General features: G+C 45.9%; 2 protein-coding genes across 3 annotated transcripts in view; one reads left to right on the forward strand and one right to left on the reverse strand.

Moving 5' to 3' along the window:
• The window catches only part of ide (insulin-degrading enzyme), a 245,968-nt gene extending 236,639 nt beyond the window's left edge, over positions 1-9,329 (reverse strand). The window contains exons 1-2 of the mRNA XM_038822333.1: positions 9,175-9,329; positions 2,630-2,742 (exon numbers count right to left, since the gene is read on the reverse strand). The gene's annotated coding sequence lies outside the window, so the exon portion shown is untranslated. The remainder of the gene's footprint in view (positions 1-2,629; positions 2,743-9,174) is intronic.
• Positions 9,330-9,451: 122 nt separating this feature from the next.
• kif11 (kinesin family member 11) overlaps positions 9,452-17,306 on the forward strand; it is an 85,058-nt gene continuing 77,203 nt past the window's right edge. For both annotated transcript variants that reach the window (XM_038822005.1, XM_038822006.1), the window contains exon 1: positions 9,452-9,602. The gene's annotated coding sequence lies outside the window, so the exon portion shown is untranslated. The remainder of the gene's footprint in view (positions 9,603-17,306) is intronic.

Consider the following 17,306-nt stretch of genomic DNA (forward strand, 5'->3'; position numbering starts at 1 on the left):
CACCCCAGAGTCTAGTGAATTTCGGTAAATTATCACTAGTGCATCTGCACTTTTCCTAGCCATCTCTTTTAGCACTCTGGGATGCATTCCATCAGGGCCAGGAGACTTGTCTACCTTTAGCCCCATTAGCTTGCCCATCACTCCCTCCTTAGTGATAACAATCCTCTCAAGGTCCTCACCTGTCATAGCCTCATTTCTATCAGTCGCTGGCATGTTATTTGTGTCTTCCACTGTGAAGACCAACCCAAAAAACCTGTTCAGTTCCTCAGCCATTTCCTCATTTCCCATTATTAAAACTCCCTTCTCATCCTCTAAAGGACCAATATTTACCTTAGCCACTCTTTTTTGTTTTATATATTTGTAAAAACATACTGAACAAGGCTGGAACAAACAGTTTTAACAAATGCAAAAACTACAAATAGAACTTCAATGTATTACAAGAAATTATATTTAACACCAACACATTTAATCAGTGGTGGAAAACCATTAATTTGAGGTTCACTTTATCTTTTTTTTTTAAAATAATTTTTATTCAAATTTTCAACAAATTTTAACCAACAACACGGGAAAAAAGAGAGAAAACAGTAACACCCCCCCCCACAAATACAGAAGCAATAAATTAACAAAAATAATAATTAAATAACATGGAAACAAATACACATACCCAGTAAAGACCTCCCCCCCCCCCCTCCCCCGGGTTGCTGCTGAAATTAACCACCCCCTAATGCTCCGCCAGGAAGTCTAGAAACGGCTGCCACCGCCTGAAGAACCGTTGCACCAACCCCCTTAGGGCAAACTTGACCCTCTCCAGTTTGATAAACCCAGCCATATTGTTGACCCAGGATTCCACGCTGGGGGGCCTCGCATCCTTCCACTGCAAAAGAATCCTGCGCCGGGCTGCCAGGGACGCAAAGGCCAGAATACCGGCCTCTTTCGCCTCCTGCACTCCCGGCTCCGATGCCACCCCAAGAATTGCGAGCCCCCAACCCGGTTCAACCCTGGAACCAACCACCCTTGACAACGTCTCCGCGACGCCCCTCCAAAAGCCCTCCAGCGCAGGGCACACCCAAAACATGTGGGTGTGGTTTGCCGGGCTCCCCGAACACCTGTCCTCTCCCCCAAAGAACCGGCTCAGCCTTGTCCCAGTCATGTGCGCCCTATGCAACACCTTTAGTTGAATCAAACTAAGCCTTGCGCAGGAGGAGGAGGAATTCACCCTCCCCAGGGCATCCGCCAACGTTCCCTCATCAATCTCCTCTCCCAGCTCCTCCTCCCACTTATCTTTCAGCTCCTCCACCGAGGCCTCCTCACCCTCCTGCATCACTTGGTAGACTGCCGAGGTCCTCCCCTCACCGATCCACGTCCCCGAGAGCACCCTGTCCTGAACCCCCCTTGGCGGCAACAGTGGAAACTCCGGCACCTGCCGCCTAACAAACGCCCTAATCTGCATGTATCTAAAGGTGTTCACTGGGGGGAGGCCCAACCTTCCCTCCAACTCCTCCAAGGTCGCAAACTTCCCGTTGAGAAAGAGGTCCCCCATCTGCCTGATACCTCCCCGGTGCCAGCTCAAAAACCCTCCGTCCATCCTCCCTGGTATAAACTGGTGGTTCCCCCATATCGGGGACCAAATTGAAGCCTTCACCTCCCCCCTATGCCGCCTCCACTGCCCCCAAGTCTTGAGGGTAGCCGCCACCACCGGACTCGTAATATACCTTGTTGGGGGGAGCGGCAACGGCGCCGTCACCAGCGCCTCCAGGCTCGTGCCCACACAGGACGCCACCTCCATCCTTTTCCAAGCCGACCCCTCCCCCTCCATCACCCACCTACGTATCAGCGCCACATTGGCGGCTCAGTAGTACCCACACAGGTTGGGCCACTTTATCGTATCTTAAACAGGTTATACTTTGTTAAGAAAATAATACTTCTGCTGGCTGTTCCCATACCATCTAATTGCTTTATTAATTTATTTTTTTCATCTGAAGTTTCGAATAAGGCATGTGTTATTTGTTTTCTTTCCTGAGAGATACCATTTCGCTCTGTTTTGAGTTTTCAGTGCACACTCCCCTCACAGATTCATCTCTAAAATCTGGCTGGCAGGTTAGTATGACTGGTTTTAAGTAAGCTTAGTAAGTATGCTTAGTAGTGAAAAACCAGTTTGATTCTACAGAAATTTGCATTTATGAAGGTGTTAACTGGCTGAACAAAGCATTTTGTATACAGAGAAGACTCTTTACTGAAGTTGATGATCTGACAAACTGAAGGAAGAAAGAGGAAATCCATTATCTTTGCTCTGTTAAAAATCATCAAAGGAGGGAACCAAGAAGAGATTATTCTTATAAATTCTTCTCTGATTCTCCTGAGCTCCCAGAGCTGTGGGAATGTGAAAAGGCACAAGCTCAAGCTCTATTCATTGATGTTCAACCCTCAGCATGTTTTTTTTGCCTGCTCATTTAAAGCAAACTGGGTTCATGTTTTTAACAGGCTTGGGAATACATAACTCAGGGCAGGAAATGGATCAGCCACTACTGAAGCATTCCCCTTGCTTAACTTGCAAACAGAAATTGACACAAACACACGGTACAAAATCAAGCTATTGAGCACAAACTGCCCACAATAAAATACACCTTACCTCCATTGCCATCACCTTTTTAATTCAGAAAGGAATCCTGCAGGCACTCTCTATAACTGTTGAGCAAACTTCCCAACTCCATCTTCAGTTCCTTCTTAATGCATTCTGTTTTTCTTCATTTGAAAAAAAATTAAATGAGTAAGTAATGCAAATAATTATGACCCATAAAAAGCCCCGAATGAGAAATTACTATAAACTCACCATCAACCAGCATGAAGTTAGCTCTGCTCCCTACTTCGTCAAATGTGGATGTAGCTTCTGTTTATTGCTAGGGCACGTTACCACACCAGGGTCAGTGAGCACCATCAATCCATTCATTGAATAGGGGGCGGGATTCTCTCAGCCCGGGGCTGGGTCAGAGAAGCTCCGCGGCCCGCACGAATCGCACCATGCCGCCAAGACGCGATTCTCCACAGGGCGGAGAATCGGCGCCATTGGCACTGGCCTGGTGGGCGCGGCGCCAGTCGGGGGCGCTCTACGCAGCCCCCCGCCGATTCTCGGCCTGGGATGGAGGTTTAAACCAGAGTCCCGCTGGCACCATTTTAATCTGCTCTCAGCCGGCGGGACCGTGGCGTGGAATGATCCGGGGGCGGCTATGGGGGGGTCCTCCGTTGTGGCCTGGCCCGTGATCAGGGCCCACCAATCGGCGGGCCGGCCTCTCGGGCTGGGGACCTCCTTTCTTCCGTGCCGGTCCCTTTAGCCCTTCCTCATGTTGCGTCAGGGCCGATGCGGAAAAGGGAGCCACTGCGCATGCGCACGTTGGCGCCGGTGCCACTGCGTATGCGTGGACCCTGCGGCGCACAGTTGATGCCGGGATCAGCAGCAGGAGCGGCGTGGGCCACTCCAGTGCTGTGCTGGCCCCCCTGTAGGGGCCAGAATTGCTGATCCTCAGGCCGTGTTGACGCCGTCGATAAAAGCGATGTCATTTCTTTTTTTTAAATTTAGTGTGCCCAATCATTTTCTTCCAATTAAGGGGCAATTTTAACATGTTCAATCCACCTACTTTGCACATCTTTGGGTTGTGGGGGCGAAACCCACGCAAACACGGGTAGAATGTGCAAACTCCACACGGACAGTGACCCAGAGCCGGGATTGAACCTGGGACCTCGGCGCCATGAGGCAACAGGGCTAACCCACTGCGCCACCTTGCTGCCCCGCGATGTCATTTCTGACGGCATCAACACTTAGCCTCAGGATCTGAGAATCCCGCCCCGGATGTTGTGAATTTTGCTACTATTTCACATTATTGAAATTGATCAAAGGCTGGTAATTATTTTCTCTGCTTTTCTAAAATAGATTGGTCAATTTCACTTGCATTTTCCTGCTTCTGTTTGCTGCGCCCAGTTAAGTCAGTTCTACCGATTATTTTGTACTTTTTTTTGCCAATTTTCTGACTCTTCCTCTTCTAAAAATGTTGACTTCTGCAGGTTTACAATTCCATGGTCATTATGCCGTTACTAGTAGCTCATCAAGTTGATCGTAATTTATCTGTGCACCTATTTATTAGGTTTAGATAGGAGAGGCATCAGAATTTACCCTGCTCATCTCACCTGATATCCATGCATGCCTTGACATCAAATACACTGGAACGCAATCAGAAGAATTATCTCCTGCACAAACTTCCATACTCGACTATTTCAATACTCCACAGCTGACCTCTGATCTTCATCCCTCCATAATCTTCAGATTACCCAAAAACCCAATGATATCATGTACTGCTCACCCATTACCTTTGGACTCAACGGCATACATATTATATTGGTCTCCCAATGATTCCAGTTTAAAAATGAATAATCCTGAAGCAGTCGATGTTCTTATGCAGCATGATTTAGAAAACATTCAGGTTCTGGCTGATAAGTACCATATAATATTTGCATAGTCTATCCTCCAAATCTGATGGCAAGAAAGATGATCCAATAGCAGCATCCTCCCTCAAGTTAGTAGGCCCAGTATTGAGGCGCTAGTCACTCGGCAGAACATGTTGTTCATATGCCCTGACACCAGACTCCCAAAGCAACTATTTAAAAATTCAATTTTATGGGATGTGGGCTTCGCTGGTGAAGCCAGCATTTAATGGCCATTCCTAATTGCTTTCAGAAGGTAGCTGAACTGCTGCAGTTCCTGAGCTATAGGTACACCCACAGAGCTGTTAGGGATGGAGTTTCTGGATTTTGACCCAGCAACTGTGAAGGAGCGGCTACATATTTCCAAGTCAGGATTGTATGACTTGGGAGGGGAACCTCCAGGCGATGGCGTTATCATGTTTCTGCTGCCCGTATCCTTCTAGATGGTAGTGGTTGTGTGTTTGGAAAGTGCTGCCGAAGGAGCTTTGATGAGTTCCTGCAGTGCATCTTGTAGATGCTATATGCTGCTGCTACTGTGCTAGGTGGTGGAGCGAGTGAATGTTTGTGGAACAGGTGGCAATCAAGCGGGCTCCTTTGTCCTGGATGGTGTCAAGTTTCTTGAGTGTTGCTGGAGCTGCATTCATCCAGGCAAATGGAGAGTATTCCATCAAACTCTTGACTTGTGAACAGGCTTTGGGGAATCAGGAGTTGAGTTACTCGCTGCAGGATTCCAATCGATTACCTGCTCTACTTGGAATTCAGTTGCAGTAGGTGGTTCCCAGGAGGACAGCAGAAACGCTTTAGGGACGCTCTCAAAGCATCTACCAAGATGTCAAACATCCTCACCAACTCAAGGGAGTTTTTGGCCTGTAACCAATCAAAATGCTCACGGTTCAATCAGCAAAGCACCAAAACATTGACAAACATTATAATGAACACCCAAAGGTGAAGTTGAGGCATCGGGAGTGCACAAACAACTAAAAACCTCAACTACCCAACCCACCAAAACATATGGCAGAGTCTACAGATCAGACATTGAGCTTATCAGCTGTTTCAGGACCCATTGAACTGGAGTGGAAGCAAGTCATCCTCCATCCCAATAGACTGCCTAAGCAGAAGAAATTTTGCATCACGCAAGTGGTGGGCAATGACCATCTCCAACAAGAGAGAGAATATAACCATTTCCTCATGACAGTCAATGGCACTATCAACATCTTGGGATTAATAGACCAGAATCTAAACTGGACCATCCATATAAATTTTGTGACTACAGGTAAGAGGCTGTGAACTATGTCACAAGTAACTCACCTCCAACTCACCAAAGCCTGTCCAACATCTACAAGGTAGAAGTGTGATAGAATACTCCTTGACTGCGTCAGTGCAGCTCCAACACTCAAGAAGCTTGGCACCATCCAGGACAAAGTAGCCTGTTTGATCAGCACTCCATCCACCATATTAAACATTAAATTCCTCCACCACCAATGCAGAGTGGCAGCAGCATGTAGTATACACATAATGCATGGCAACCCACCAATGCTCATGACATAGCACCTTGAAAACCCATGATAGTAGTGATAGTGACCACAATTCAATTACGTTTACTTTAGTGATGGAAAGGGATAGGTATATACCGCAGGGCAAGAGTTATATCTGGGGGAAAGGCAATCATGATGCGATGAGGCAAGACTTAGGATGCATCGGATGGAGAGGAAAACTGCAGGGGATGGGCACAATGGAAATGTGGAGCATGTTCAAGGAACAGCTACTGTGTGTCCTTGATAAGTATGTACCTGTCAGGCAGGGAGGAAGTGGTCGAGCGAGGGAACCATGGTTTACTAAAGCAGTTGAAACACTTGTCAAGAGGAAGAAGGCGGCTTATGTAAAGATGAGACGTGAAGGTTCAGTTAGGGCGCTCGAGAGTTACAAGTTAGCTCGGAAGGATCTAAAGCAGGGGTGGGCAAACTACGGCCCAAGGGCCGCATGCGGCCCGCCAAAGGTCTTCATGCGGCCCAGGTGCTCCGGTTTCCTCCCACAGTCCAAAGATGTGCGGGTTAGGTGGATTGGCCAGGCTAAATTGCCCTTAGTGTCCTAAAAAATAAGGTTAATGGGGGTTGTTGGGTTACTGGTATAGGGTGGATACGTGGGCTTGAGTAGGGTGATCATTGCTCGGCACAACATCGAGGGCCGAAGGGCCTGTTCTGTGCTGTACTGTTCTAATTCTAATATGTCAGGAATAAAAGAATGACTAGGGTAAGAGTAGGGCCAGTCAAGGACAGTAGTGGGAAGTTGTGTATGGAGTCAGAGGAGATAGGAGAGGTGCTAAATGAATATTTTTCGTCAGTATTCACACAGGAAAAAGACAATGTTGTCGAGGAGAATACTGAGGTACAGGCTACTAGACTAGAAGGGCTTGAGGAGGAGGTGTTAGCAATTCTGGAAAGTGTTAAAATAGATAAGTCCCCTGGGCCGGATGGGGTTTATCCTAGGATTCTCTGGGAAGCTAGGGAGGAGATTGCTGAGTCTTTGGCTTTGATCTTTAAGTCATCTTTGTCTACAGGAATAGTGCCAGAAGACTGGAGGATAGCAAATGTTGTCCCCTTGTTCAGGAAGGGGAGTAGAGACAACCCCGGTAACTATAGACCAGTGATTCTTACTTCTGTTGTGGACAAAGTCTTGGAAAGGTTTATAAGAGATAGGATGTATAATCATGTGGAAAGGAATAATTTGATTAGAGAGAGTCAACATGGTTTTGTGAAAGGTAGGTCGTGCCTCACAAACCTTATTGAGTTCTTTGAGAAGGTGACCAAACAGGTGGATGAGGGTAAAGCAGTTGATGTGTATATGGATTTCAGTAAAGCGTTTGATAAGGTTCCCCATGGTAGGCTATTGCAGAAAATACGGAGGCATGGGATTCAGGGTGATTTAGCAGTTTGGATCAGAAATTGGCTAGGTGGAAGAAGACAAAGGGTGGTGGTTGATGGGAAATGTTCAGACTGGAGTCCAGTTACTAGTGGTGTACCACAAGGATCTGTTTTGGGGCCACTGCGGTTTGTCATTTTTATAAATGACCTGGAGGAGGGCGTAGAAGGATGGGTGAGTAAATTTGCAGATGACACTAAAGTCGGTGGAGTTGTGGACAGTGCGGAAGGGTGTTACAAGTTACAGAGGGACATAGATAAGCTGCAGAGCTGGGCTGACAGGTGGCAAATGGAGTTTAATGCAGAAAAGTGTGAGGTGATTCATTTTGGAAGGAATAACAGGAAGACAGAGTACTGGGCTACTGGTAAGATTCTTGGTAGTGTAGATGAGCAGAGAGATCTCGGTGTCCATGTACATAGATCCCTGAAAGTTGCCACCCAGGTTGAGAGGGTTGTTAAGAAGGCGTACGGTGTGTTAACTTTTATTGGTAGAGGGATTGAGTTTCGGAGCCATGAGCTCATGTTGCAGCTGGACAAAACTCTGGTGCGGCCGCATTTGGAGTATTGCGTGCAGTTCTGGTCGCCGCATTATAGGAAGGATGTGGAAGCACTGGAAAGGGTGCAGAGGGGATTTACCAGGATGTTGCCTGGTATGGAGGGAAGATCTTATGAGGAAAGGCTGAGGGACTTGAGGCTGTTTTCGTTAGAGAGAAGGTTAAGAGGTGACTTAATTGAGGCATACAAGATGATAAGAGGATTAGATAGGGTGGACAGCGAGAGCCTTTTTCCTCGGATGGTGCTGTCTAGCACAAAGGGACATAACTTTAAGTTGAGGGGAGATAGATATAGGACAGATGTCAGAGGTAGGTTCTTTACTCAGAGAGTAGTAAGGGCGTGGAATGCCCTGCCTGCAACAGTAGTGGACTTGCCAACACTAAGGGCATTCAAATTGTCATTGGATACACATATGGACAATAAGGGAATAGTGTAGATGGGCTTTAGAGGGGTTTGACAGGTCAGCGCAACATCGAGGGCCGAAGGGCGTGTACTGCGCTGTAATGTTCTATGACCTTTAGCACTTACAAAGACTGGAAAAGCATTGGGAACATCCTTACCTACAAGTTTCTCTTCAAACCACTCACCATCCTGACTTGGAACAATATCAGTTTCTTCACTATCGCTAAATTAAAATTCTGGAATTGCCTTCTGATCAACACTAGGTATTACTACACCAGATGGATGGCAACAGTTTGTGAAGTTCGCTCATGACCACCTTCTGAAGGGTAATGAGGGATTGGCAATGAATTATGTCCTTGTCAGCAATATTCACACCCCATAAAATGAAAAAACTCAACCTCCTGTTACTCTGTTACTGCTGGCCACACCTTTATCTCGCCCAGTCTAACACTCTGAAATTATCTTCCAAAACCGCTACATCTTCTTCTTCAAACCCCACCTTTGACGAAGATTTGGCTTCCCATTAATTTTCTCACCCTCCATCTCTTTTGAGTTAATTTTAGTTTGATTATCCCTCATTAGTCGTGGGGATGTTTTTCCACTTACATACAAATTGTTAGGTAAATGTGTCATGGTGTTGTTTCTATCTGATTATCTTCATATGTGACATTGATATAAAAATCGAATTGTGTACAATTACCTGTCACTGATATCCCTCAACTTCTACAAGTACAAACAAATCCTCCTTTAGGTGGTGAGCACACAACTGCTGCTGCCTACCAGGGAGATACGATGATATAAAAGTTGAAGGATACTAACAACTTACATTGATCTTCGGGCTCCTTCGAGAAAATGTTTAAACTTAAACCCATCCTTTTGTTCCTTTAAAATTGGGTTGTGGAGGAGCAGGAACGGACTGGTTGAAACCCAGCACATCCGGGTAATTCTTCCCTTAGCAACATGGTCACCGCTGGAGCCCAATTCCCCCCTTCTTCTCTGCGCAGTCTCATAAGCAACCCTCCCGGCACACCCTGCGCATCAAACCGACACGAGCCAATCGGGTACGCGCGCGAGCCTTCGGCGTGCTCCGAGTGGATGAAGCTGGCGCAAAAGCAATTTTTAAATGTGCAGCTGGGGGCTACGAGCGGCTGAGCAGTGAGGCTCTGAGCGGGCGGCTGGCAGGGAAGACAGAGAAAAATATATATTTCTGGACAGTTTCAGCAGAAAAGATTTGCGAATATTTCTTCCGTTTTGGTGAGAATAATTGTGATGCGCGTTTTTCTATAAAAAAAAGTAGTATTTGATGTGAAGCCCCAGTCCGAAACGATCAACCGAAGCTGCCTGTCCCAGGCCGCCATTTGCCTTGTTGTATTGAGGTTGTTCAAAGTCTGAAGTAACAACAGTGATTAATTCCGCGAGGTTATGGTGCGAACGTTTCTTCCCAGTACATCCCGCTTAAATTCAATGAGAATTGCAGCCTCACCTCTTATTGAAGTTTATATGGTAATGAATGGCGGAAGTCACAAAAACGTTCAGTTTCCCCCTACCCCCTACTTTTTATTACTTGTCCATTTCCTTCGTTCCAAAATAAGATGTACTCACAATCTGTGGCCTGTTCTTAAAAATCCCTTTTGTCGTCCCGTTAACCGATTCACACCGTGGAATCGCTATGGGTTTTTAAATTGGGCAAAAACGTATTTTCCCCCCACTTCCCCATAGCAATGTGCGTCCATTTTAAGAAAAGGGTTGAGGCTCTTATATTGCGAGATGCTTAATGCCTTATTTTGACAGCTAAGGCAAAAAACGTTTTTGCCGTTTGCTACCTAAGCATGTATATAATCCGTATTTTATAATCAAGATTTTTCAATTCGAATTACAGGATCTACTTATGGAGGCTTTTTAAATCCCTTCAGAAAGGTTCTTTAAAACTAAAATGTTTCAATCATAGGTCTTGTTGTTATTTTCAGTGAAATTATTGGAAACATTTTTTAACCGGAAAAGGTTTACATTTTCTACAATGCAGTATGAAATCGCTCCTCAAACCAGTCTCTTAGTGCACTTTGTTGGCCATGGGAATCTCGTTTAGAAATTAAATTAGTGACTCAAGTGAAACTTTCGATTGTGCATGTAAATCCTCTAGATTATTTTTAAGAATTCAATGATTGTAATGTGTTCAAAAGGGAGTTTCAGACAAAGATGCTGAGATGGATCCCAACGTTGTCGGATGCTCGCAACTATGAATATTGAATGGTCTGATTTTATGATGTGTCTAGCAGACCCTGTTTATAAACAGACCTTCACAAACCATCAAGCTTTCCAAAGTTCAATAGAAGGAACCAATAAATAAGAAATGTAGGATGTTTGGTTATGCAGATTAGAATGAATGTGTCCAAATTCTGTTATTGTGTATCCATGTTGATCCATTTATCCGAATTAAATTGTTGTCATGAAGTATTTTGAGATAATGTACAATTAATTAACCTCTGAAAAGATATGTCTGGAAATAATCCACAGCTAAATTCCAATTAGGGGGTAATTCAGCGATGGCCAAATCACCTACTCTGCATATCTTTAGGTTGTGGGGGTGAGAACCACATGGATATTAGGATTGTGTACAAACTCCATGTGGATAGTGACCGGGGCTGGGATCGAACCTGGATCCTCAGTACCCTGAGGCATCATTGCTAACCACCGTGCCACCGTGGGGGGAGGAGGAGGGGGGAGGAGGAGGAGGAGGAGGGGGGGGGGGGGGGGAGAAAGACTTGCATTTATATAGAGTTTTTCACAACCACCAGGTATCCCAAAGTGCGAGTGCTTTACAACGGTGTTTTTCAAAACTTTTGTGCCTGGGACCCATTTTTGCCAACCTTTGCAATCCATCATTTTCTCTTGCCTTTTAATGTGAGAGGTGAGTCTGGGCTTGTATCCAACAATCGAGAGTAGTGAAGAATGAGGAATGACCTGATTGAAACGGGCATTATTCTCTCCAGACTCTAGAGCAGTGGTTCTCAACCTTTTTTAACCCATGGACCCCTTTTCCTCTTAATTTTTTTTTGTGGACCCCCATAGTGAGTAATTAAGAAAAAAATGCAGATTTATTCAATGAGATCCCTGTGGTTGATGCTGCTCAGCGAGTTTTTTTATATTCGGCTCCATCGAGGTCAATGATAGTCGAAGATCACCCTTTTTCACAATGTCGAGTCTATTACGAGCTTTTGATAATAAGTGAAAAACACGACTAAATCCTGATTCAACAAGGCAAGATTATGGAAAAGCTATAACGTAGCGCTGTGCTTTATCCCAGAGTAGTGGGTACTTTTTAGCAGTGTCATTTGTTTTCCATATATTATGCTTCCCATCTTTAAATTTTGCGTGCAATATTTCATCACTTTGTAATTCAATGAGGGTCTCCTGTAAAGAAATGTTATTCATAACTTGAGTTAGGATGAAAAATCTGAAAGAAAAATAGTTTGAATCGAACTATGAACTTTATTAAACATATGAAAACTGCGTTCCAGGCAAAGCAAGGCATATTCTCTTCACCCATAAATTTATGAATCCCAAGGGAGATTAGTGGGACAATTAGGGCCACAGCAAATGCACCTTTTTGGTTCTGAGCCCCTTCAGCCCTCAAGGTAAATTAGATAGATTATAATCTCTCTTTGACCTTTGTCAGTATGAGAGAGAGAGAAAGGTGAATATTCATCACGGGGCCTCACGGTAGCATGGTGGTTAGCATCAATGCTTCACAGCTCCAGGGTCCCAGGTTTGATTCCCGGCTGGGTCACTGTCTGTGTGGAGTCTGCACGTCCTCCCCGTGTGTGCGTGGGTTTCCTCCGGGTGCTCCGGTTTCCTCCCACAGTCCAAAGATGTGCGGGTTAGGTGGATTTGCCATGCTAAATTGCCCGTAGTGTAAGGTTAATGGGGGGATTGCTAAATTGCCCGTAGTGTCCTAAAAAGTAAGGTTAAGGGGGAGTTATAGAACATAGAACAGTACAGCACAGAACAGGCCCTTCAGCCCTCAATGTTGTGCCGAGCCATGATCACCCCACTTAAACCCACGTATCCACCCTATACCCGTAACCCAACAACCCCCCCCCCCTTAACCTTACTTTTATTAGGACACTACGGGCAATTTAGCATGGCCAATCCACCTAACCCGCACATCTTTGGACTGTGGGAGGAAACCGGAGCACCCGGAGGAAACCCACGCACACACGGGGAGGACGTGCAGACTCCACACAGACAGTGACCCAGCCGGGAATCGAACCTGGGACCCTGGAGCTGTGAAGCATTTATGCTAACCACCATAGGATGGATACGTGAGTTTGAGTGGGGTGATCATGGCTCGGCACAACATCGAGGGCCGAAGGGCCTGTTCTGTGCTGTACTGTTCTAAATTCTAAATTCTGTTCTAAATTCTAAAACAAACATCTAAGGTCGCTGCCTGCTACCTGAGAAAAGATGGGTGATTTTCACCTCCGTTTGTTCTAGGTAACTTTAAATTTACGACACTGTCAAATGTAAAGTTTTTTTCTTCTACTTGATTGCCATAAAAAATTCATAGGTACATGAATATTTCTACTTTTAGTATTTTAATATGGCGTAGATTACTGTAAAAATTTTATTCTCCGTAATAACAATTGTTCTGAAGTAGAATTGCTCTCTGGACCACTAAAATATCACCGTGGACCCCCAGTTCGGTATTTTTTTTGTGTGGACCCCCAGTAATGTTACATGGACCCCCAGGGTCCATGTGGACCCCCGTTGAGAACCACTGCTCTAGAGAGCAGTTGCAGAATGTAACTTTTCCTCAGATGGATGGTTTACAGCCTGGGGATATCGTCTGAAAATTACTTATTGGGAACCTTTTTAATCTCTAAACTCCACTATCAAAGAGAGTTCTGCAGGCTGGGCCATTGAGCATATTCAAGACAGGTGCAGGAAGACTGAATTGATTTTTAAAAATTTTTTTTATCTTGGGACAGCTCATTGACATCAGGAGGAAACAGTGTTTCGCTCTGGGCTCCCGGCATGCACACTGATGAGCGGGCACGCATGCGCAGTGAGCCTGCATGTTTAAAGCCGCTTGTAGCTGGCATTTTTGAAAGCCAGCTGCTACGGCCATTGTGCCTGAATTCCCGCTATCGGGGACGCTGCGATGGATGTCTCCGCAACCCCTCCGACACCAACCCGCGGTCTCAACCCGACTTTGAAAATGCCTGCTTTAAACAACTTTTGCAGTGTAGTCACTGGTGCAATGTAGGAAACATTGTGGCCAATATGTGCACAGCAAGCTCCTCCAAACAGCAATGTGATAATAACCATGTAATCTATTGTGATGTGGATCGAGAGCTTAATAGTGACCAGGACACCAGGGACCCTGCTCCTTTTCTAAATAGTATTGTGAGGTTGTTTACATTCACCCAAGAGGCCAAAGAGAGCCTGGGTTTAATGTCTCGTATGAAAGGCAGCACCTCCAATGATGCAGCACTCCCTCTGCTGCATTGGAATGTCATTGTCAAATCCTGGAGTGAAATTTGACCCCACTTGAAAATTAGTGGTAAATTGATTAGCCCAAGATGTTTTCACATTTTTAAGTGGACAGGTTTCTTGATTTGTTTTTTTTAAAATTGAGTACTGTTGCTGTATTTATCTGGTTATAAATATGGCAGTTAATATGGTCGCCTTCCTTAATCCTGATTATGTTTGCTCTAGTGTCACCAGGTATCTTTCGATACTGCCACAAGGTTCAAACCCGAATAATGATCAAAGAGCCAATACACTAGTTAGTTAGTTCAAAGTCAATGCTATTTATTTACACACACAGTAATATCTTCTCATGCACAAAATACTACAAACTAAACCATCTCTAACGCTAACGCCTGTACTTAACTTCGGGTTCCCACTCAGTCAGAGGAACAATGGCTGTTGTTCGGATCTGAGGTCGTTGGGTTCGAAGTGGTACAGGAGAACAGCTATGGTCGTCCGTCTGGTAGCGAACGTTGATCTTGGACTTACTTGCTTCTGGTGCAGCTGGTAGACGGGTCTCTCTGCTTTGAGAGCTGAGTCCAAGAGAGCGATTCTCTCTCGGGGCCGCCGCCTTATACCCGGAGGGGCTTTGCGTGCTTTTGGGCGGGCCTTGAACTTGGTCTCGCTTAATTGGGCCGTATCTTGATCACACGTAGTGATCTTGACCAATAAAGGGGTGGGTGCCCTGATGGCTGGCCGTGTCCTAGGTGGCCGTTGGCCTTGCTTTGTTTACGCTTTTGGTCTGGAGCTAGATCGGTTGCTTGAGTGTCTTCTTTGTTCCCGGAGATGGGTCATCAATATGTTAATTGACGTACATTTCAGTCTTGGCTGGGAGCTGCCTTCTGAATACGCATAGAGGCTCTGTGCCTCCTTGCTTTCTTAACATTGTCCATATTTCCTTACAGTCATTGCGATCATCCATTTTGTATTCTGGAAGTGGCCATCCCAGATGGCTACAATACCCAATTATTTTATTTCCGATTAAGAGGCAATTTAGCGTGGCCAATCCGCCTACCCTGCACATCTTTGGGTTGTGGGGGCGGAACCCACGCAAGCACGGGGAGACTGTGCAAATTCCACACTGACAGTGACCCAGAGCCTGGATGGAACCTGGGACTTCGGCACGGTGAGGCAGATGTGCTAACCACTGCGCCGCAGTGCTGCCCTTCTTCATTTGTTCGTCGAACGCGTGGAATCAATAAACTGTACCGGAGTTAGTGGAGTTAAATATGCTCTGAACAAGTGAGTTGAGAAAGCACACTGATGGCAATTGTTTTTTTTTTTTTGCATCTGTGGAAAGGGAGAGCAGTTAACATTGTAGGTCATCGTCCGAATGAATGACGGGTAACAGGCCTAAAACATGAACTCTGTTTACCCTTCGATGCTGCCAGACATACTAAATATTTCCAGCTTTTGTATTGATAGAAACAACAAGCTCAGAGAGCAGACAGAAAATGCTGGAAAACATTCAGCAGATTAATTCATCAACATATTCACCACTGTGACTAACTATTGAGGAATGAAATGCAGGGTTTGACTGTGACCTTGGAAGTTCAGTTGTGCTTTCTTTCAGGATAACCTCAAATGGCTAGGTAAGTTTTAGTGTCTGTCATGTACTTGGCAGCTGAGTAATTGTTTTTTTTTAACAAACTATTTTATTGAGGTATTTTAGGCATATAGAGAAAGTGACATTGTAGAGTACAAACAAAAGAAGTCAAGGCACAAATTAAACATAGTGCAAACCACAGCTCTGTTCACGTAAGGATCCTTGGGTACCAGGGAAGAAAAGGCCAGAACGTCCGTCTCTCTCTCTTCCTGGACTCCCGGCTCCTCCAAAACCCCAAAGATTGCCACCTCAGGGCTCATTACCATCCCAGTTTTCATTACCTGGGACATGACATCTGCCAATACCCCCTGAGTTTAGGGCACGGCCAGAACATGTGTACATGGTTAGCTGGCGCATCTAGCACACTTGTCCTCCAGCCCAAAGAATCTGCTCATCCGGGCCACCGTCATGTGGGCCCGTAAACTGGATCAGGCTGAGCCTGGCGCATGTTGCGGTCGTGTTTACTCTGCTCAATGCTTCTGCCCAGATACCGTCCTCCATCTTCTCTCTCTTCTCTCCCCCCCCCCCCCCCCCATCTTCCCCCGAGCTGCTCTTCTCACTTAAGCTTCAGTTCCTCAGTTTGTGTATCCTCAGTTCCCATTAGTTCCTTGTAGACGTCTAAGACTCTACCCTCTCCCACCTCTCCACTAGAAACTACCCTGTCCTGCCTCCCCTTCGGTGGGAGACGTGAGAAGGACGGCACCAGTCTGCGTACAAAATCCCGCACCTGTAAGTATCTAAAGCTGTTCCCTCTCGCCGGCCCAAGCTCCTCCTCCAGCACCCTCCTGCTTGGAAAGCTCTCTTCCAGGAACAGATCCCACATTCCCTCAATCCCTGCCCTCCTCCACAGTCGATACCTCTCTCTCTCTTCCCCTCTCCCTCCCCCCATCCATGTTCCCTGGGGCAAATCGGTGGTTGCGGTAGATTGTGGTCCACACCGATGCTCTCCCCCCACCCCCCTACATGCCTCCTCCACTGGCCCCAGATCCGAAGAGTCGCCACTGTAGTGATCCTCGCCTGAGTGTGTACAGAAGGGGCTGATGGGAAATGGAAGTACCACCAGGGGGCAGCGCGGGGACATATAAGAGGGACGCCGAAGGCCCGCCTCGCCCACTTGGACCGGAGGGTTAAGGAGGCAGGACGTGGAAGTTGAGCTCAAGGCTGCAAGTCTTTTGGACCTAGTTGCAGAACATTGAAGAGCAGTATATTCTCAAGTGCAATTCTGTAACTTATTGTGGAGCACAATAAACCATCCTTTAACTTTCAAGAAGCATAACATGGTATAGGAGTGGCTTCTCTGAACAGAAGGAACCAGCGCTGCCAGCAAAAGCAACAGCAACAGGCAGGCCACCAGACTTTGCAGCCTCTCGACTCCAGACAACCTTCCGAAACAATGGAACACACGCTACTTCCAGGGCCAATGAGAACTACAGATAAGTTAAATTACACTGGAAAACGTTTAAACAACAGTTTGAGATGTACTTATCAGCTCAGGACTTACATGCAGCCACCGATGACAGAAAAATTGGACTTTTACTCAGATCGGCAGGCCAGCAGGTGGTAGACATCTATAACTCTTTCACATATGCTGATACTGAAGATAAAACCAAGTATCACGTGATAGTCGCGAAATTTGATGAACACTGTAAATCTCAATCCAATGAGATAATTGAAAGATTCACCCTGCGTCACAGAATCCAAAAAAACGGGGAGACTATCTCCCACTTTGTGACAGATCTACGCTTGCTAGCACAAGGCTGCAACTTAACAAACTCACTCATCAGCTGATCTATGGTCTTGCCGACGGAAATCTAAGAGAA

This window comes from Scyliorhinus canicula, chromosome 16, assembly GCF_902713615.1.
Source record: "Scyliorhinus canicula chromosome 16, sScyCan1.1, whole genome shotgun sequence".
Lineage (NCBI taxonomy): Eukaryota > Metazoa > Chordata > Chondrichthyes > Carcharhiniformes > Scyliorhinidae > Scyliorhinus > Scyliorhinus canicula.